This window comes from Procambarus clarkii, chromosome 79, assembly GCF_040958095.1.
Source record: "Procambarus clarkii isolate CNS0578487 chromosome 79, FALCON_Pclarkii_2.0, whole genome shotgun sequence".
Lineage (NCBI taxonomy): Eukaryota > Metazoa > Arthropoda > Malacostraca > Decapoda > Cambaridae > Procambarus > Procambarus clarkii.
Window position 1 is genome coordinate 1886387 of NC_091228.1, and position 22518 is coordinate 1908904.

Sequence of the window (22518 nt, forward strand, 5' to 3'; positions counted from 1 at the left end):
ACACCTGGTGCTGGGTGTTAACACCTGGTGCTGGTGCAGCTGTGTGTTAACACCTGGTGCTGGTGCAGCTGTGTGTGTTAACACCTGGTGCTGGTGCAGCTGGGTGTTAACACCTGGTGCTGGTGCAGCTGGGTGTTAACACCTGGTGCTGGTGCAGCTGTGTGTGTTAACACCTGGTGCTGGTGCAGCTGTGTGTGTTAACACCTGGTGCTGGTGCAGCTGTGTGTGTTAACACCTGGTGCTGGTGCAGCTGTGTGTTAACACACACACACAAATCCCCCCCCCCCCCCACAGCCGCCCACACAATAGTGCCAACTTCTCACTCATTACAGTACAATGTTCTCAGCCCCACCGACCCGACCCGACCACTACGAGCATGAGTCAGTGAGTTAAGTAGGTGAATCACCCCCTTCTAGACCCCCCCCCACACCCCCATCCCCCCCTTACTCATGACCCCCCCTAGACCCCCCACCCCCCCCCCCCTTCTACTCCCCCGCTTACAACGTCTTGTATTCAAAAGATCACAACAGCTGTAGCCCGCCCAGTCATGCTCAGGCCCTTCACAGGCGGTCACCACCACCAGCCCGAGCGGGGGTCACCACCAGCCCGAGCGGGGGTCACCACAACCAGCCCGAGCGGGGGTCACCACAACCAGCCCGAGCGGGGATCACCACAACCAGCCCGAGCGGGGGTCACCACAACCAGCCCGAGCGGGGGTCACCACAACCAGCCCGAGCGGGGGTCACCACAACCAGCCCGAGCGGGGGTCACCACAACCAGCCCGAGCGGGGGTCACCACAACCAGCCCGAGCGGGGGTCACCACAACCAGCCCGAGCGGGGGTCACCACAACCAGCCCGAGCGGGGGTCACCACAACCAGCCCGAGCGGGGGTCACCACAACCAGCCCGAGCGGGGGTCACCACAACCAGCCCGAGCGGGGGTCACCACCAGCCCGAGCGGGGGTTACCACCAACACCAGCCCGAGCGGGGGTCACCACCAGCCCGAGCGGGGGCGATCACCACCAGCCCGAGCGGGGGTCACCACCAGCCCGAGCGGGGGTCACCACCACCAGCCCGAGCGGGGGTCACCACCACCACCAGCCCGAGCGGGGGTCACCACCACCAGCCCGAGCGGGGGTGATGATGGGGTTCTGGGGAGAGGGGGGTTAGGGGGGGGGGGGGTTCGAATTTAAATCGAATTTGTTTTGATCATTTTAAATTGAAGTAAAATTGGAAAATATTGAGTGTGTCAATGTGAGCCCCGTCACCACCCACCAGGCCGCCCACACTATGGAGAACAAGACCATATTCAGGACTTGCCGTCAAGTCCAATATAGCAACACTTAACTAACAACAACACTTAACTAACAAATTTTTTTGTTAGAAATTTTGGAAAATTTTAAATTTTTGTTGTCAAAGAGAAATTGCCAACCTGCCCACGCACTCGGCCCCAGGTCCGCACTCCTGGCACTATGTTCATAAGGAAAGGATATCTTGAGGTTATCTTGAGATGATTTCGGGGCTTTAGTGTCCCCGTGGCCCAGTCCTCGACCAGGCCTCCTTTTTGTTACGCATCCCCAGGAAGCAGCCCGTAGCAGCTGTCTAACTCCCAGGTACATATTTACTGCTAGGTAACAGGGGCATCAGGGTGAAAGAAACTGCCCATTTGTTTCCGCCTCCACCGGGTATCGAACCCGGAACCTCAGGACCACGAATCCGAAGCGCTGTGCACTCAGCAGTCAGGGCCCCATATTCAGGATAAGTACCAGTAGCGCGAGCACTCAGTGTAATACAGAGAAAGAGCTTGGACACGGGGGAGATTTAAAGAAGCACTTAACACACTTATATCACAATTAACTTAACTATTTTTATTAACTTATTAAGGTAGCAAACTTAACTTAATTAACTTAAGGTAGCAAACCCTTAACAAAAAACTATAGACCAGTTGCACTAACGTCACATACAATAAATGTTTCTGAAAGAGGGATCAGGAATCAAATATCCAGTGGAAAACAGTGAACTTCACAATCCAGGGGCCAGATTCACGAAGCAGTTACGCAAGCACTTACGAACGTACACATCTTTCCTCAATTGGTTACATTTATTAAACAGTTTACAAGCATGAAAACTTGCCAATCAATTGTTATTATTGTTATAAATAGCCTCCTGGTGCTTCCGAGCTCATTAACTGTTTAATAATTGTAAACAACCCGCTAAAGATTGAGGAAAGATGTACAAGTTCGTAAGTGCTTGCGTAACTGCTTCGTGAATCTGGCCCCAGGTTCGTAAGTGCTTGCGTAACTGCTTCGTGCATCTGGCCCCAAGTTCATTAGTGCTTGCGGAACTGCTTCGTGCATCTGGCCCCAGGTTCATAAGTGCTTGCGTAACTGCTTCGTGAATCTGGCCCCAAGTTCATAAGTGCTTGCGTAACTGCTTCGTGAATCTGGCCCCAAGTTCATTAGTGCTTGCGGAACCGCTTCGTGAATCTGGCCCCTGGGACAGACTGTCCCAATGACTGGGACAGAATCATAGAAACGTTAAAAGAAAAAGAAAATGCAGATGATGTATGCACAGATTTTGCAAAAGTATTTGATACGTGTGACCCCGGAGTGATAGCCCATTAAGTGAGCTCAACTGAGATAACGGGTTAAGTGGGGCGCTGGATTTTCAATGTTCTGTCAAACAGAATGCTGAGATTGACAGTCAATCAAATGAGATCAAGTCCAAGTGCAGTGAAGATCTCTGTACCCCAGGGCACAGTCCTTGTACCGCTGATCTGTACCCCAGGGCACAGTCCTTGTACCGCTGATCTGTACCCCAGGGCACAGTCCTTGTACCGCTGATCTGTACCCCAGGGCACAGTCCTTGTACCGCTGATCTGTACCCCAGGGCACAGTCCTTGTACCGCTGATCTGTACCCCAGGGCACAGTCCTTGTACCGCTGATCTGTACCCCAGGGCACAGTCCTTGTACCGCTGATCTGTACCCCAGGGCACAGTCCTTGTACCGCTGATCTGTACCTCAGGGCACAGTCCTTGTACCGCTGATCTGTACCCCAGGGCACAGTCCTTGTACCGCTGATCTGTACCCCAGGGCACAGTCCTTGCACCCCTGATCTGTACCCCAGGGCACAGTCCTTGCACCGCTGATCTGTATAATTCTTATCTCGGATATAGACAAAAATACTGGTTACAGCTTCGTGTCATTCTTTGCTGATACGAAAATCAACATGAAAATTTCCTCTGAAGAGGACATTGAAAAATTAAAAGCAGATATTAATAAAGTCTTTAATCGGGCGACGGAAAATGGCATGATGTTTAACAGTGACAAGTTCCAGGTACTTAGATATGGTGGAAACGAGCAAGCTAAACGATACACAGGATACAGGACACAACCATAGAAGGAAAGCAACATGTAAAAGATCTGGGAATTATGTTGACCAGACCACACACTAGAAATTGAAGGGACAACGACGTTTCGGAACGACACAATCGACTTGAGAATGGTCCAGGACGGACCGAAACGTCGTCGTCCCTTCAATTTCTAGTGTGTGGTCTGGTCAACATACTTCAGCCACGTTATTGTGACTCATCGCCTGCATCTGGGAATTATGATGTCTGACGACCTGACATTTAGTGAACATAACCGAGCAAATATAGCGGCGGCGGCGGCCAGGACAATGATAAGATGGATTATGAGAACGTTCACATCCAGAGACCTCACAGCAATGGTAATACTATTTATATCACTTGTGTTGTCCCGTCTTGAGTATTGCTCGGTACTCGCTTCCCCTTGCAGAGCCGGAGAGATCTCTGAATAAGAGGGAATACAGAGAACATATATGGCACGCATAGACACGATAAAACACCTAAATTATTGGGACCGTCTCAAAGCTCTCAAAATGTACTCCCTGAAAAGGAGACGAGAAAAGTACCAAATGATATATATACATGTAATATACTGGAAGGCCAAGTTCCAAATTTGCTCAGTAGAATACCAACATACTGGAGCGAAAGGTACGGACGGAAATGCAGAATAGAACCAGTGAGGAACAGAGGTGACTTAGGCACAATCAGTGAGAACTGTATGAACATCAGAGGTCCACAGCTGTTCAACACCCTCCCAGCAAGCCTTAGAAATATTACAAGAACAGAAGTGGATTTCTTCAAGATCAAATTAGATAAGATGTTGCAAGAAGTGCCGGATCAACCAGGCTGTAGTGCATATAATGGCCTGCGGGCTGCTCCAAGCAACAGCCTGCTGGACCAAGTTATCACAAGTCGAGCCTGGCCCCAGACTGGGCTCGGGGGGGTGGGTGGGGGGGGGGTTGAAGAACTCCCAGAACCCTCTCCAGATACAGTGTAGCGGTGTGGCCAGGCTCAAGCTCTCTAAGTAATCACATTAATTCTGGCAAAATTACACCTGCATAATGGCTTAGATAATACAGTACTTAAAAACTTAATTGCGCACCTACAACTACAATTAGGAACCTTAATAATTACTGCCTGTTTGTAGGGTGATATTTAGGTAGTGGGAGTGTGTGGGGGGGAGGGGGGGAGTGGGGGGGGAGGGAGGGAGAGGGGGAGGGGGAGGGAGAGGGGGAGGGAGAGGGGGAGGGGGAGGGAGAGGGGGGAGGGGGAGGGGGGAGGGGGAGGGAGGGAGGGAGGCAGGCTTATCGCTTCAGCGATAGCGCCAGAGTTAAAAACAAAATAATGAACCTTTCACATACTGTAATAAATGATTAATTGATTATGCTGCCACTCTAATTGCTCTTGAATGATTAAAGATGCAAAACTAAGCCATAGGGATCATCCCGGATGCTCTCGGGTAACTAAGTTACTAAACACGAGGTAACGACTGATTATCCCACGTTTAAGTGAACTAATCACTGAAATCAATGCTTTAAGTGGTATCTAGATGACTAGGTGAACCCATCCCAACCCCAACAACTAGCGCTCTCAAAGCCGTCTTTATCCAAGGTCTTCGCCCTCTTAAAATGGATTACTGTAACTGCAACTGATCTCAGAAAGCACCTGGTTCATGACCTCTAAGAGGGGGAGCAACGGTACCTCCCTGTACCGTGGGGGAGCAACGGTACTTCCCCTGTACCGTAGGGGAGCAACGGTACCTCCCTGTACCGTGGGGGAGCAACGGTACTTCCCTGTACCGTGAGGGAGCAACGGTACTTCCCTGTACCGTGGGGGAGCAACGGTACCTCCCTGTACCGTGGGGGAGCAACGGTACTTCCCTGTACCGTGAGGGAGCAACGGTACTTCCCTGTACCGTGGGGGAGCAACGGTACCTCCCTGTACCGTGGGGGAGCAACGGTACTTCCCCTGCACCGTGGTGGGAGCAACGGTACTTCCCCTGCACCGTGGTGGGAGCAACGGTACTTTCCCTGCACCGTGGGGGAGCAACGGTACTTTCCCTGCACCGTGGGGGAGCAACGGTGCTTCCCTGTACCGTGGGGGAGCAACGGTACTTCCCTGCAACATGGGGGAGCAACGGTACTCCCCTGTACCGTGGGGGAGCAACGGTACTTCCCCTATACCGTATGGGAGCAACGGTACTTCCCCTATACCGTATGGGAGCAACGGTACTTCCCCTATACCGTATGGGAGCAACGGTACTTCCCCTATACCGTATGGGAGCAACGGTACTTCCCCTATACCGTATGGGAGCAACGGTACTTCCCCTATACCGTATGGGAGCAACGGTACTTCCCCTATACCGTATGGGAGCAACGGTACTTCCCCTATACCGTATGGGAGCAACGGTACTTCCCCTATACCGTATGGGAGCAACGGTACTTCCCCTATACCGTATGGGAGCAACGGTACTCCCCTGCACCGTGGGAAAATAACTCCCCGTCTCCCCTTCTTCAAAATACTAAAATCCCTACCGTCCCACCCAAGCTAAAGAACAAGGCAGGCTTCAGAGCGTAGCAAGAACAAGGCAGGCTTCAGAGCGTAGCAAGAACAAGGCAGGCTTCAGAGCGTAGCAAGAACAAGGCAGGCCGCCGGTACTGATGCTCTGAGCCCGTTCTCGCACTTGCTTATAGTCAATATTGGCTTATTTAATAAGTGCATATGTGACATACTAATTGATTGTGAATATTTTAGTTTACCAGGGCCGACCTCAGCTCCCAAACTCTGCTGTGGGGAGTGTACAGACCTCTCAAAACTCACCCCAGGTAAAGTCCAGGACGTAGACCTGACCAAATGTAAACCCTTGTCACCAGAAAGGTTCAACATGCCTCGCGTTACCACGTAAATCAACGTAACAGAATTCAAGATGTTATGAATTCTACGACAGATGTTCAAGAAATGGATACTTCGTTCATACATGGTGTACACGCCGAAGATCTTAGCCAGGTTTACCTCCGGTAGGGTAGAGTACGCCTGTCAAGGTAGAGTACGCCTGTCAAGGTAGAGTACGCCCGTCCGTTAGGGTAGAGTACGCCCGTCCGGTAGGGTAGAGTACGCCCGTCCGGTAGGGTAGAGTACGCCCGTCCGGTAGGGTAGAGTACGCCCGTCCGGTAGGGTAGAGTACGCCCGTCCGTTAGGGTAGAGTACGCCCGTCCGGTAGGGTAGAGTACGCCCGTCCGGTAGGGTAGAGTACGCCCGTCCGGTAGGGTAGAGTACGCCCGTCCGGTAGGGTAGAGTACGCCCGTCCGGTAGGTTAGAGTACGCCCGTCCGGTAGGTTAGAGTACGCCCGTCCGGTAGGTTAGAGTACGCCCGTCCGGTAGGGTAGAGTACGCCCGTCCGGTAGGGTAGAGTACGCCCGTCCGGTAGGGTAGAGTACGCCCGTCCGGTAGGGTAGAGTACGCCCGTCCGGTAGGGTAGAGTACGCCCGTCCGGTAGGGTAGAGTACGCCCGTCCGGTAGGTTAGAGTACGCCCGTCCGGTAGGTTAGAGTACGCCCGTCCGGTAGGTTAGAGTACACCCGTCCGGTAGGGTAGAGTACGCCCGTCCGGTAGGGTAGAGTACGCCCGTCCGGTAGGGTAGAGTACGCCCGTCCGGTAGGGTAGAGTACGCCCGTCCGGTAGGTTAGAGTACGCCCGTCCGGTAGGTTAGAGTACGCCCGTCCAGTAGGGTAGAGTACGCCCGTCCGGTAGGGTAGAGTACGCCCGTCCGGTAGGTTAGAGTACACCCGTCCGGTAGGTTAGAGTACACCCGTCCGGTAGGTTAGAGTACACCCGTCCGGTAGGTTAGAGTACGCCCGTCCGGTAGGGAAGAGTACGCCCGTCCGGTAGGTTAGAGTACGCCCGTCCGGTAGGGTAGAGTACACCCGTCCGGTAGGTTAGAGTACGCCCGTCAGGGTAGAGTACGGCCGTCAGGGTAGAGTACGCCCGTCAGGGTAGAGTACGGCCGTCAGGTTAGAGTACGCCCGTCCGGTAGGTTAGAGTACGCCCGTCCGGTAGGTTAGAGTACACCCGTCCGTCAGGGAAGAAGACACTATCAAGGTGAACTTTCCACCGCTGCCCACCAAAATTGGGAAAATGGAATTGGGGTGTGCATGATGAGCGAATCAAAAATTACATCCAACTACTTCACCACAAAGGTAAATTATTTAGAGATGGTTGTGCTGTAGTTCTTGGACCCCCGTCGTGTGACGCTGTAACCTTTGTGTCACTGGCCCCTACAGGCTTGGAGTGGGGGGCCCCCCACAGGCTGGGAGTGGGGGGCCCCCCACAGGCTGGGAGTGGGGGCCCCTCACAGGCTGAGAGTGGGGGTCCCCCCACAGGCTGGGAGTGGGGGCCCCCCCCACATGCTGGGAGTGGGGTCCCCCCCCCCACAGGCTGGGAGTGGGGGGCCCCGGCCAAACAAATTAGGCTACCAGACTTGTTATGGGTTTGTTGTGGTCTCTTGGGGTACCGGGTATCTTAGTGCGATGTGAACACAGTGAACATGTTCACAAACCCTGTAAGTGGCAACACGACCGCCGGTGTTCACCACCTGAACACATTGTTCATAATAAAAGGCCACATGTTAAACAGCGTAACTAAGTTATCAAAACAAACTAGCTTAGCTACTTGAACTTTGATCCAGTTTCTTAAGAGCCTGATGGAGCCAGCTCCCCCAAGCTCAGCCTGTCCCCGAGCCGGGTCTGGGGCCATGATCACCTTGAGGTCATCTTGAGATGATTTCGGGGCTTAGCGTCCCCGCGGCCCGGTCCTCGACCAGGCCTACTTTTTGTTACACATTCCCAGGAAGCAGCCCGTAGCAGCTGCCTAACTCCCAGGTACCTATTTACTGCTAGGTAACCGGGGCACATCAGGGTGAAAGAAACTGTGCCCATTTGTTTCCGCCTCCGCCGGGGATCGAACCAAGAACCTCAGGACTACGAATTCTAAGCGCTGTTTACTCAGCCGTCAGGCGCCCCCCCCCCCCCCCCCAGTAAACAAGTCAGCAAACATGAACCACTCGTCACGCTAATCAGCCCTCCATTGACTTACTTTCTTAACAAGTGCGTTGTGGATCCGTTAATGAAGCATTGTGGACTTGCGCCACAACCCCACTGCCGCCCACAACAGTTGTCTGGGTCACATAATGCACGCAGCAAATCAAGTGTGAGCGAGCGCGCCGCCCGCGAGCTTGGAGCTCAGTATCGCCAGCGACTTCGGTGACCCGAGTGAGGTGAGGAGCGGAGTACCGCAAGGAGCCCGTCCACCCCCCCTGGGGCCAGATTCACGAAGCAGTTACGCAAGCACTTACGAACCTGGGGCCAGATTCACGAAGCAGTTACGCAAGCACTTACGAACCTGGGGCCAGATTCACGAAGCAGTTACGCAAGCACTTACGAACCTGTACATCTTTTCCCAATCTTTGGCGGCTTTGTTTACAATTATTAAACAGTTAATGAGCTCGGAAGCACCAGGAGGCTGTTTATAACAATAACAACAGTTGAGTGGCAAGTTTTCATGCTTGTAAACTGTTTAATAAATGTAACCAAAGCCGTCAAAGATTGAGGAAAGATGTACACATTCGTAAGTACTTGCTTAACTGCTTCGTGAATCTGGCTCCTGGCTCTTGTACATCTACAGCTGACCTGACCATACACGCTGGCCCGGTTACCTTGCGGGGGGTGACAGGTGTTGGGAGAGAGCCCCGGGGGGTGACAGGTGTTGGAAGAGAGCCCCACGGGATGACAGGTGTTGGGAGAGGGCCCCGGGGGGTGACAGGTGTTGGGAGAGGGCCCCGGGGGGTGACAGGTGTTGGGAGAGGGCCCCGGGGGGTGACAGGTGTTGGGAGAGGGCCCCGGGGGGTGACAGGTGTTGGGAGAGAGCCCCACGGGATGACAGGTGTTGGGAGAGAGCCCCGGGGGGTGACAGGTGTTGGAAGAGAGCCCCACGGGATGACAGGTGTTGGGAGAGGGCCCCGGGGGGTGACAGGTGTTGGGAGAGGGCTCCGGGGGGTGACAGGTGTTGGGAGAGGGCCCCGGGGGGTGACACGTGTTGGGAGAGGGCCCCGGGGGGTGACACGTGTTGGGAGAGGGCCCCGGGGGGTGACAGGTGTTGGAAGAGAGCCCCACGGGATGACAGGTGTTGGGAGAGGGCCCCGGGGGGTGACAGGTGTTGGGAGAGGGCCCCGGGGGGTGACACGTGTTGGGAGAGGGCCCCGGGGGTGACACGTGTTGGGAGAGGGCCCCGGGGGGTGACACGTGTTGGGAGAGGGCCCCGGGGGGTGACACGTGTTGGGAGAGGGCCCCGGGGGGGGGGGTGACAGGTGTTGGGAGAGAGCCCCGGGGGGTGGCAGGTGTTGGGAGAGGGCCCCGGGGGGTGACAGGTGTTGGGAGAGGGCCACAGGGGACGACAGGTGTTGGGAGAGGGCCACAGGGGACGACAGGTGTTGGGAGAGGGCCACAGGGGACGACAGGTGTTGGGAGAGGGCCACAGGGGACGACAGGTGTTGGGAGAGGGCCACAGGGAACGACAGGTGTTGGGAGAGGGCCACAGGGGACGACAGGTGTTGGGAGAGGACCCCGAGGGGTGACAGGTGTTGGGAGAAGACCCCGGGGGATGACAGGTATTGGGAGAGGGGACCCAGGGGTGACAGGTGTTGGGAGAGGGCCACAGGGGGATGACAGGTGTTGGGAGATGGCCACAGGGGACGACAGGTGTTGGGAGAGGACCCCGGGGGGTGACAGGTGTTGGGTGAGGGCCCCGGGGGGTGACAGGTGTTGGGAGAGGGCCCCGAGGGGTGACAGGTGTTGGGAGAGGGCCCCGGGGGATGACAGGTGTTAGGAGAGGGACCCGGGGGGTGACAGGTGTTGGGAGAGGGCCCCGGGGGGTGACAGGTGTTGGGAGAGGGCCCCGGGGGGTGACAGGTGTTGGGAGAGGGCCCCGGGGGGTGACAGGTGTTGGAAGAGAGCCCCACGGGATGACAGGTGTTGGGAGAGGGCCCCGGGGGGTGACAGGTGTTGGGAGAGGGCCACGGGGGGTGACAGGTGTTGGGAGAGAGCCCCGGGGGGTGACAGGTGTTGGAAGAGAGCCCCACGGGATGACAGGTGTTGGGAGAGGGCCCCGGGGGTGACAGGTGTTGGGAGAGGGCCCCGGGGGGTGACACGTGTTGGGAGAGGGCCCCGGGGGGTGACAGGTGTTGGGAGAGGGCCACGGGGGGTGACAGGTGTTGGGAGAGGGCCACGGGGGGTGACAGGTGTTGGGAGAGAGCCCCGGGGGGTGACAGGTGTTGGAAGAGAGCCCCACGGGATGACAGGTGTTGGGAGAGGGCCCCGGGGGGTGACACGTGTTGGGAGAGGGCCCCGGGGGGTGACACGTGTTGGGAGAGGGCCCCGGGGGGTGACACGTGTTGGGAGAGGGCCCCGGGGGGGGGGGTGACAGGTGTTGGGAGAGAGCCCCGGGGGGTGGCAGGTGTTGGGAGAGGGCCCCGGGGGGTGACAGGTGTTGGGAGAGGGCCACAGGGGACGACAGGTGTTGGGAGAGGGCCACAGGGGACGACAGGTGTTGGGAGAGGGCCACAGGGGACGACAGGTGTTGGGAGAGGGCCACAGGGGACGACAGGTGTTGGGAGAGGGCCACAGGGGACGACAGGTGTTGGGAGAGGGCCACAGGGGACGACAGGTGTTGGGAGAGGGCCACAGGGGACGACAGGTGTTGGGAGAGGGCCACAGGGGACGACAGGTGTTGGGAGAGGACCCCGAGGGGTAACAGGTGTTGGGAGAAGACCCCGGGGATGACAGGTATTGGGAGAGGGGACCCAGGGGTGACAGGTGTTGGGAGAGGGCCACAGGGGGATGACAGGTGTTGGGAGATGGCCACAGGGGACGACAGGTGTTGGGAGAGGACCCCGGGGGGTGACAGGTGTAGGGTGAGGGCCCCGGGGGGTGACAGGTGTTGGGAGAGGGCCCCGAGGGGTGACAGGTGTTGGGAGAGGGCCCCGGGGGATGACAGGTGTTAGGAGAGGGACCCGGGGGGTGACAGGTGTTGAGAGAGGGCCCCGGGGGATCACAGACGCTTACAAGGCCAAGGGAACATGTGCCTAAAACAGCACATATTTAAGACGGTGTTTACACACGGGACACCCCAGTAAAGGTGAGGCAGGTGTGGGAGATGCTGCACACACCTGTACAGGTGTGAAAATGAAAAACAAATTGAAAATAAAAACTGAAAAAAATTGATTTCTTTTTTGTCCAAAGCATTAAGTCAAGGCTCCTCTGGTAGGTTAGAATGGCAGGAAGTTCTCCTGAGGTTTCATAACGTCATTAAAACCGTTAATTGAAAGTTTCCTCTCCTGAACTAACAGCCTAAGTCAGAGGACCCAAAACAGAAAACGGGAAAGTTCGTCACTTTCGTCAGCCGCTTTCATTTTCAGTTTACGTGGAGCGAATAGCGACGTAATCTGTGAGGAGGAGGAGTTGGTGAGGCGTCCATGAATGGTGTGTGGGGCTGGTGTGGGGTCCAGAGACCTTACCTGTGTGTTGACCCCTGGTACGCTGCCTCCCCTACCCCAGCACCCCTCCCTCCCCTACCCTACCCCAGCACCCCTCCCTCCCCTCCCCTACCCCAGCACCCCTCCCTCCCCTACCCTACCCCAGCACCCCCTCCCTCCCCTACCCTACCCCAGCACCCCTCCCTCCCCTCCCCTACCCCAGAACCCCTCCCTCCCCTACCCTTCCCCAGCACCCCTCCCTCCCCTACCCTACCCCAGCACCCCTCCCTCCCTACCCTACCCCAGCACCCCTCCCTCCCCTACCCTACCCCAGCACCCCTCCCTCCCCTCCCCTACCCCAGCACCCCTCCCTCCCCTCCCCTACCCCAGCACCCCTCCCTCCCCTACCCTACCCCAACACCCCTCCCTCCCCTACCCTGCCCCAGCACCCCTCCCTCCCCTACCCTACCCCAGCACCCCTCCCTCCCCTACCCTACCCCAGCACCCCTCCCTCCCCTCCCCCATCACCCCTCCCCTCCTCCCAGCCCGGGACAAAACGCCCCCCGCCCCCCTCTCGCCGGACAGGTCAGCACCACACCCACCAGACTCCTCCAACAGGCGGGCACTGCCCCAAGCTTTACCTCGGAATTTCCTACCACTCCTCCCCCCCCCTCACTACCCCTCGGTCTCCTATTCTTGTTTTGGATCACTGGTCCCCCCCCCTCGACCCCCCCCCCCCTCCACCAGTACCACGACACACCTTTAAACCAACATGCTAGTTGGGCCGCATGTAGAGTATCCCCCAGTACCACTACACACCATAAAGAAAACTAACATGCAGAAACTGCAAGCAGTACAAAATAAGGCGCTAAGGAGAGCAGCAAAACACCGTCCACCATATGATCAGACAATCCAGGAGCTCCACGAACTCCTGAACACACAGCCACTAAACATCAGACTGCAGCACCAAGCCATCAGGGTGTGGAACACCATCGAAATGTTAGAGGACCCAATGTTTGAAAGATTGCTCCAAGATGAGACGCCCCGCTCCCACAGCTGGTGGCCCAAGATGAGACGCCCCGCTCCCACAGCTGGTGGCCCAAGATGAGAAGTCCCACTCCCACAGCTGGTGGCCCAAGATGAGACGCCCCACTCCCACAGCTGGTGGCCCAAGATGACACGCCCCACTCCCACAGCTGGTGGCCCAAGATGAGACGCCCCACTCCCACAGCTGGTGGCCCAAGATGAGACGCCCCACTCCCACAGCTGGTGGCCCAAGATGAGACGCCCCGCTCCCACAGCTGGTGGCCCAAGATGAGACGCCCCACTCCCACAGCAGGTGGCCCAAGATGAGACGCCCCACTCCCACAGCTGGTGGCCCAAGATGAGACGCCCCACTCTCACAGCTGGTGGCCCAAGATGAGACGCCCCACTCCCACAGCTGGTGGTCCAAGATGACACGCCCCACTCCCACAGCTGGTGGCCCAAGATGAGACGCCCCACTCCCACAGCTGGTGGCCCAAGATGAGACGCCCCACTCCCACAGCTGGTGGCCCAAGATGAGACGCCCCACTCCCACAGCTGGTGGCCCAAGATGAGACGCCCCACTCCCACAGCTGGTGGCCCAAGATGAAACGCCCCACTCCCACAGCTGGTGGCCCAAGATGAAACGCCCCACTCCCACAGCTGGTGGCCCAAGATGACACGCCCCACTCCCACAGCTGGTGGCCCAAGATGAGACGCCCCACTCCCACAGCTGGTGGCCCAAGATGAGACGCCCCACTCCCACAGCTGGTGGCCCAAGATGAGACGCCCCACTCCCACAGCTGGTGGCCCAAGATGAGACGCCCCACTCCCACAGCTGGTGGCCCAAGATGAGACGCCCCACTCCCACAGCTGGTGGCCCAAGATGAGACGCCCCACTCCCACAGCTGGTGGCCCAAGATGAGACGCCCCACTCCCACAGCTGGTGGCCCAAGATGACACGCCCCACTCCCACAGCTGGTGGCCCAAGATGACACGCCCCACTCCCACAGCTGGTGGCCCAAGATGAGACGCCCCACTCCCACAGCTGGTGGCCCAAGATGAGACGCCCCACTCCCATAGCTGGTGGCCCAAGATGAGACGCCCCACTCACACAGCTGGTGGCCCAAGATGAGACGCCCCGCTCCCACAGCTGCTGGCCCAAGATGAGACTCCCCGCTCCCACAGCTGGTGGCCCAAGATGAGACGCCCCACTCCCACAGCTGGTGGCCCAAGATGAGACGCCCCACTCCCATAGCTGGTGGCCCAAGATGAGACGCCCCACTCACACAGCTGGTGGCCCAAGATGAGACGCCCCGCTCCCACAGCTGCTGGCCCAAGATGAGACTCCCCGCTCCCACAGCTGCTGGCCCAAGATGAGACTCCCCGCTCCCACAGCTGGTGGCCCAAGATGAGACGCCCCACTCCCATAGCTGGTGGCCCAAGACGGAACGCACACCATCGATCACCTACGACGCTGGTGATCCTGTGTACAGTGAGTGTGCGTGATCCTGTGTGTACATAGGTTATACGCACACACGCGGCGGGAGGGCGACCGCGAACGTTTAATCCACCAAACTACCTCTATGACTGTAATTGGACCACTCGCCACAGTGTACCAGATGATATTAGCCGATAATTCGTACAACCGCAGCAAGGTTCAGGATAGGAGAAGGGTGTCGACGGCACCCCCCCCCCCCCCCTCCGCTCCAGAAGAAATCAGCTAAGAAGAACATAAGAATGAAGGTAACTGCAGAAGCCCTATTGACCCATACGAGGCACCTCCTATTTATATCCACCCAATCCCACTCATTTATATGTCTAACCTACGCTTGAAACAATCGAGGGATCCTACTTCTATTATGTTACGCAGTAATTGGTTTCACATGTCAACAATCCTGCAGCGTTACCGAACAAGTATTTACCCAGGTCTTTCTTCAATGTAAACTTGTACAATTTATACACATTGTTTTGTGTTGTGTCTTATGTTGATACTTTTAATACCCAATTAATATCCCCCTTTGTTATGACCATTCACCTACTTGTACACCTTGATCATGTTACCCCTTAACTCTTCGCCTTAAGAAGCCAAGTAGGAACCCTCCCTGAGCAGCTTGAGTGAGAGAAGGCTGCTCATGGGACGCACACCTCTGGGAGGGAGTGAGTGAGTGAGTGAGTGAGTGAGTGAGTGAGTGAGTGAGTGAGTGAGTGAGTGAGTGAGTGAGTGAGTGAGTGAGTGAGGGAGGGAGAGAGTGAGGGAGAGAGTGAGGGAGAGAGGGAGGGAGAGAGGGAGGGAGAGTGTGTGGGAGGGTAGGGAGGGAGAGAGTGAGGGAGGGTAGGGAGGGGGGGAGAGAGTGAGGGAGGGAGAGAGTGAGGGAGGGTAGGGAGGGGGGAGAGAGTGAGGGAGGGAGAGAGTGAGGGAGGGTAGGGAGGGAGAGGCAGACCTATGGAAGTTGTGAGGGAGGGAGGGAGGGAGGGAGGGAGGGAGTGAGTGAGTGAGTGAGTGAGTGAGTGAGGGCGTGAGTGAGTGAGGGAGAGAGGGAGGGAGATAGTGAGGGAGGGTAGGGAGGGAGGGAGAGAGTGAGGGAGGGAGAGGCAGACCTATGGAAGTTGTGAGGGAGGGAGGGAGTGAGTGCGTGAGTGAGTGAGGGAGAGAAGGAGGGAGAGAGTGAGGGAGGGAGAGAGTGAGGGAGGGAGAGAGTGAGGGAGGGTAGGGAGGGAGAGGCAGACCTATGGAAGTTGTGAGGGAGGGAGGGAGTGAGTGAGTGAGAGAGTGAGGGAAGGGAGTGAGTGAGTGAGAGAGTGAGGGTAGGGAGTGAGAGGCAGACCCCCCACACACACACACGTAACCTAACAAGAATGTCAGTGTCTGCCGAGGGGGGTCGTAAGCCTTGATCTCTCAAGGCTTGGGAGCCAAGATTAACTTTTTTATGTAACAATAAAAGTCTCAAGTTTTAGTTCAGCAAAAATAAAACAGTATAAAGTAGCTGCAACGTAAATAATCTCGTTTGTTTGTTTGTTTGTTCCAGGTAAATGTTGCCAAGAGATTACGTTGTGACTGTTTCAGTGTGACCCCAACAACGGTACTTAAGAATAAAGGTAACTGCAGAAGGCCTATTGGCCCATACGAGGCAGCTCCTGTTGGTCCATACGAGGCAGCTCCTGTTGGTCCATACGAGGCAGCTCCTATTGGCCCATACGAGGCAGCTCCTGTTGGTCCATACGAGGCAGCTCCTGTTGGTCCATACGAGGCAGCTCCTGTTGGTCCATACGAGGCAGCTCCTGTTGGTCCATACGAGGCAGCTCCTGTTGGTCCATACGAGGCAGCTCCTGTTGGTCCATACGAGGCAGCTCCTGTTGGTCCATACGAGGCAGCTCCTGTTGGTCCATACGAGGCAGCTCCTATTGGCCCATACGAGGCAGCTCCTGTTGGTCCATACGAGGCAGCTCCTATTGGCCCATACGAGGCAGCTCCTGTTGGTCCATACGAGGCAGCTCCTATTGGCCCATACGAGGCAGCTCCTGTTGGTCCATACGAGGCAGCTCCTGTTGGTCCATACGAGGCAGCTCCTATTGGCCCATACGAGGCAGCTCCTGTTGGTCCATACGAGGCGGCTCCTATTGGCCCATACGAGGCGGCTCCTATTGGCCCATACGAGGCAGTTCCTGTTGGTCCATACGAGGCAGCTCCTGTTGGTCCATACGAGGCAGCTCCTGTTGGTCCATACGAGGCAGCTCCTGTTGGTCCATACGAGGCAGCTCCTGTTGGTCCATACGAGGCAGCTCCTATTGGCCCATACGAGGCAGCTCCTGTTGGTCCATACGAGGCGGCTCCTATTGGCCCATACGAGGCGGCTCCTATTGGCCCATACGAGGCAGTTCCTGTTGGTCCATACGAGGCAGCTCCTGTTGGTCCATACGAGGCAGCTCCTGTTGGTCCATACGAGGCAGCTCCTGTTCGTCCATACGAGGCAGCTCCTGTTGGTCAATACGAGGCGGCTCCTATTGGCCCATACGAGGCAGCTCCTATTGGCCCATACGAGGCAGCTCCTGTTGGTCCATACGAGGCGGCTCCTATTGGCCCATACGAGGCAGCTCCTGTTGGTCCATACGAGGCAGCTCATATTGGCCCATACGAGGCAGCTCCTGTTGGTCCATACGAGGCAGCTCCTGTTGGTCCATACGAGGCAGCTCCTATTGGCCCATACGAGGCGGCTCCTGTTGGTCCATACGAGGCAGCTCCTATTGGCCCATACGAGGCGGCTCCTATTGGCCCATACGAGGCAGCTCCTGTTGGTCCATACGAGGCAGCTCCTATTGGCCCATACGAGGCGGCTCCTATTGGTCCATACGAGGCGGCTCCTATTGGCCCATACGAGGCAGCTCCTGTTGGTCCATACGAGGCAGCTCCTATTGGCCCATACGAGGCGGCTCCTATTGGTCCATACGAGGCGGCTCCTATTGGCCCATACGAGGCAGCTCCTGTTGGTCCATACGAGGCAGCTCCTATTGGCCCATACGAGGCGGCTCCTATTGGTCCATACGAGGCGGCTCCTATTGGCCCATACGAGGCGGCTCCTATTATAACCACCCAATCCCACTCATATGTTAATATATCTCATTCATCTACTTCACAAAGTTCACACAGTTGCTACGGCCACCAGTAAAAAAGATATATATATATATATATATATATGTCGTACCTATTAGCCAGAACGCACTTCTCAGCCTACTATGCAAGGCCCATTTTGCCTAATAAGCCAAGTTTTCATGAATTAATTGTTTTTCGACTACCTAACCTACCTAACCTAACCTAACTTTTTCGGCTACCTAACCTAACCTAACCTATAAAGATAGGTTAGGTTAGGTAGGGTTGGTTAGGTTCGGTAATATATCTACGTTAATTTTAACTCCAATAAATTTTTTTTTACCTCATACATAATGAAATGGGTAGCTTTATCATTTTATAAGAAAAAAATTAGAGAAAATATATTAATTCAGGAAAACTTGGCTTATTAGGCAAATCGGGCCTTGCATAGTAGGCCGAGAAGTGAGTTCTGGCTACTAGGTACGACATTATATATATATATATATATATATATATATATATATATATATATATATATATATATATATATATATATATAATTTTAAAACCCAAGAAGTGTCCATATGACGATGAAAATCTAATGAACCATTAATTACCATAAGCAGTAAAACCGACCAACATTTGAACATAGGAAAACATTGCTAAGAAAGCTACACACTTCACCCTGTGTCACGACACACTTGTGGGGAGTGGTGGACCAGCAGCTGGCCCGCTGGGACAGGTCCAGACGGTCCCTTCACCATACATGTCACTGATACACCACGAAGAAAACACGAGAACCTCAAGTTGATTGGTAGGAGATGCACTCACTCGCTGAAGTGCGTGTGTCGAGTGTGTTGTAACATGCACTTCCTGGCCTCAATACCCGTTCCGGGTCAATAATATCTCACCAATTTCCATTTCAATCATCGCTGGGATTTGTGTGCTGTATGTGTGTGTGTGTGTGTCTGTGTCTGTGTGTGTGTGTGTGTGTCTGTGTCTGTGTGTGTGTGTGTGTCTGTGTGTGTGTCTGTGTGTGTGTCTGTGTGTGTGTGTCTGTGTGTGTGTGTGTCTGTGTGTGTGTGTGTCTGTGTGTGTGTGTGTCTGTGTGTGTGTGTGTCTGTGTGTGTGTGTCTGTGTGTGTGTGTGTCTGTGTGTGTGTGTGTCTGTGTGTGTGTCTGTGTGTGTGTGTGTCTGTGTGTGTGTCTGTGTGTGTGTGTGTGTCTGTGTGTCTGTGTCTGTGTGTCTGTGTCTGTGTGTCTGTGTGTGTGTGTGTGTGTGTGTGTGTGTGTGTCTGTGTACTCACCTAATTGTGCTTATTGTACTCACCTAATTGTGTGTGTGTGTGTGTTTTGTTTTGTGTGTGTGTGTCTGTGTGTGTGTGTTGTGTGTGTGTGTGTGTGTGTGTGTGTGTGTGTGTGTGTGTGTGTGTGTGTGTGACTTCGTGTGCTTTAATGTTTTGTTCGTGCGTGCGTGTGTGTGTGTGTGCCCTGTATTTCGTGATAACAATGCCCGCACATTTTCGTTATCGTAATCCACCCTCCCAGCACCAGGTGACTCTCCAGGGGTCACCCTTGGAGGTCAACACCAGGGGTCACCCTTGGAGATCAACACCAGGGGTCACCCTTGGAGGTCAACACTGTGACCTAAACCCTTCACTCACTCAGCCATTTCAAAAGTCATCGCGCATGCGCATGACAATCAAACGTGTCGCTCAGCAGGCCTGCAGGTCGTCGTCTGCTGGACAGGCCTGCAGGTCGTCGTCTGCTGGACAGGCCTGCAGGTCGTCGTCTGCTGGACAGGCCTGCAGGTCGTCGTCTGCTGGACAGGTGTCACTCAGCAGGCCTGCAGGTCGTCTGCTGGACAGGCGTCACTCAGCAGGCCTGCAGGTCGTCTCCTGCTGGACAGGTGTCACTCAGCAGGCCTGCAGGTCGTCGTCTGCTGGACAGGTGTCACTCAGCAGGCCTGCAGGTCGTCTGCTGGACAGGTGTCACTCAGCAGGCCTGCAGGTCGTCGTCTGGACAGGTGTCACTCAGCAGGCCTGCAGGTCGTCTGCTGGACAGGTGTCACTCAGCAGGCCTGCAGGTCGTCGTCTGGACAGGTGTCACTCAGCAGGCCTGCAGGTCGTCTGCTGGACAGGTGTCACTCAGCAGGCCTGCAGGTCGTCTGCTGGACAGGCGTCACTCAGCAGGCCTGCAGGTCGTCTCCTGCTGGACAGGTGTCACTCAGCAGGCCTGCAGGTCGTCGTCTGCTGGACAGGTGTCACTCAGCAGGCCTGCAGGTCGTCTGCTGGACAGGTGTCACTCAGCAGGCCTGCAGGTCGTCTGCTGGACAGGTGTCACTCAGCAGGCCTGCAGGTCGTCGTCTGGACAGGTGTCACTCAGCAGGCCTGCAGGTCGTCGTCTGGACAGGTGTCACTCAGCAGGTCTGCAGGTCGTCGTCTGCTGGACAGGTGTCACTCAGCAGGCCTGCAGGTCGTTTTTCGTGAAGGAGATGTATTTCAAGTCCAATTTGTCAGCTGAGTATGAGTGAGGAACATTGATGACGGGAACATGTCTCCACAACCCGCCACTGAGCGTTGGTGACGAAGCACTCATGTCACTTCTACCACACACACTCTTGATGTAAACAAGTCTTCTTTATTCATAGTGACCAAATCCCCCCCCCCCTTTCCCCCTCTCGATGCTGGTAAGACAAGATGAATTCAAATTATATTAAGTCAATCTGCTTGGCCGTCAAGCACGCACTCAATCTTCCCCCTCCACCATCACCACAGTTAGGGCAGAAAGGTGAACCTCGCACACTCAGACACACGCAGGTAAGCAAACGATGTTAAGGGTTTAAGAGGGAGCAGCGAGGGGCCGCCGCTCGCACACGTACCAGGCCGCGCACGTCCGACGCTCACGACGGCTGGTCGGTAACTGAGCGGGAAGCGTCGGGCTCCTCCTGGCGTTGGTTACCGGGAGATGGTGGCGGGCCCTCGGTACTCCTTGGGGGGGGGGGGGAGCTTGGGTACTCCTTGGAGGGGGGCGGGCCCTGGGTACTCCTTGAAGGGGGGCGGGCCCTGGGTACTCCTTGAAGGGGGGCGGGCCCTGGGTACTCCTTGAAGGGGGGCGGGCCCTGGGTACTCCTTGAAGGGGGAGGCCCTGGGTACTCCTTGGAGGGGGGAGGCCCTGGGAACTCCTTGGAGGGGGGAGGCCCTGGGTACTCCTTGGGGGGGGGCCTGGGTACTCCTTGGGGGGGGGGGGGGCGGGGGCAGGCGTGAAAGGTACAATGCCCGGAATAACTCTGTGGGTCTTGTGAGGGACATGAAAGATATCCTGCCCAAATCTCCTCTCACTCCAAAACTCCTTAACCCTAAGATGCGAGAGTTATGGGTCGTCCCCCCCCCCAGGGGCCCACGACCAGGGGGTAACCAACCAACAACAGCAATGACTCTCAAGACTGAGCATCAACACCAACCTCTCTTAAGACGATTAAGCCATCAGGCGGCCAAACAAGTCTTGCCCGGGAAGCAAAAGTCCAACTCCTTCCTCACCGTGCTGGGACCCGAGGCCCCAACACGCCTCAACAAGTCCCAGCTGTGTCTGGGACGAGCAAGTGACAGGATGAACAACCCAGCGGGTTTTCTTCCTATTGGGGAGTGTTGTACATGCTGCTATGGCGGTGTGTTCACTCACAGGATGAGTGGCGCTGCCCAATACTGTCACTATGGCGGTGTGTCCACTCACAGGATGAGTGGCGCTGCCCAATACTGTCACTATGGCGGTGTGTCCACTCACAGGATGAGTGGCGCTGCCCAATACTGTCACTATGGCGGCGTGTCCACTCACAGGATGAGTGGCGCTGCCCAATACTGTCACTATGGCGGTGTGTCCACTCACAGGATGAGTGGCGCTGCCCAATACTGTCACTATGGCGGTGTGTCCACTCACAGGATGAGTGGCGCTGCCCAATACTGTCACTATGGCGGTGTGTCCACTCACAGGATGAGTGGCGCTGCCCAATACTGTCACTATGGCGGTGTGTCCACTCACAGGATGAGTGACGCTGCCCAATACTGTCACTATGGCGGTGTGTCCACTCACAGGATGAGTGGCGCTGCCCAATACTGTCACTATGGCGGTGTGTCCACTCACAAGATGAGTGGCGCTGCCCAATACGTCACTATGGCGGTGTGTTCACTCACAGGATGAGTGGCGCTGCCCAATACTGTCACTATGGCGGTGTGTCCACTCACAGGATGAGTGGCGCTGCCCAATACTGTCACTATGGCGGTGTGTCCACTCACAGGATGAGTGGCGCTGCCCAATACTGTCACTATGGCGGTGTGTCCACTCACAAGATGAGTGGCGCTGCCCAATACGTCACTATGGCGGTGTGTTCACTCACAGGATGAGTGGCGCTGCCCAATACTGTCACTATGGCGGTGTGTCCACTCACAGGATGAGTGGCGCTGCCCAATACTGTCACTATGGCGGTGTGTCCACTCATAGGATGAGTGGCGCTGCCCAATACTGTCACTATGGCGGTGTGTCCACTCACAGGACAACTCGTGTTGACCCACTCGTGGGTCAACACCCACGGCCAGCTCCCGCGTTCAACTTCCCACCTTGTAAGACCATCACCACTGAACAGAAGTGGTGATGCCCCGGAGCAGAGCGCGGTGTCACAGGCCCCGGAGCAGGGCACAGTGTCACAGGCCCCGGAGCAGGGCACAGTGTCACAGGCCCCGGAGCAGGGCACAGTGTCACAGGCCCCGGAGCAGGGCACAGTGTCACAGGCCCCGGAGCAGGGCACAGTGTCACAGGCCCCGGAGCAGGGCACAGTGTCACAGGCACCGGAGCAGGGCACGGTGTCACAGGCCCCGGAGCAGGGCACGGTGTCACAGGCCCCGGAGCAGGGCACAGTGTCACAGGCCCCGGAGCAGGGCACAGTGTCACAGGCCCCGGAGCAGGGCACAGTGTCACAGGCCCCGGAGCAGGGCACAGTGTCACAGGCCCCGGAGCAGAGCG

At 56.3% G+C, this 22518-nt stretch overlaps 1 protein-coding gene across 8 annotated transcripts in view; it reads right to left on the reverse strand.

Moving 5' to 3' along the window:
- The window catches only part of Cen (cerebellar degeneration-related protein 2-like), a 621507-nt gene that overhangs the window by 155992 nt on the left and 442997 nt on the right, over window positions 1-22518 (reverse strand). Inside the window, exon 1 of one of the 8 annotated variants that reach the window (XM_069314436.1) lies at window positions 20384-20407. The exons of the other annotated variants lie outside the window; for them this stretch is intronic. The gene's annotated coding sequence lies outside the window, so the exon portion shown is untranslated. Of the gene's footprint in view, window positions 1-20383; window positions 20408-22518 lie in introns of those variants that run through there. 8 annotated transcript variants of the gene reach the window in all.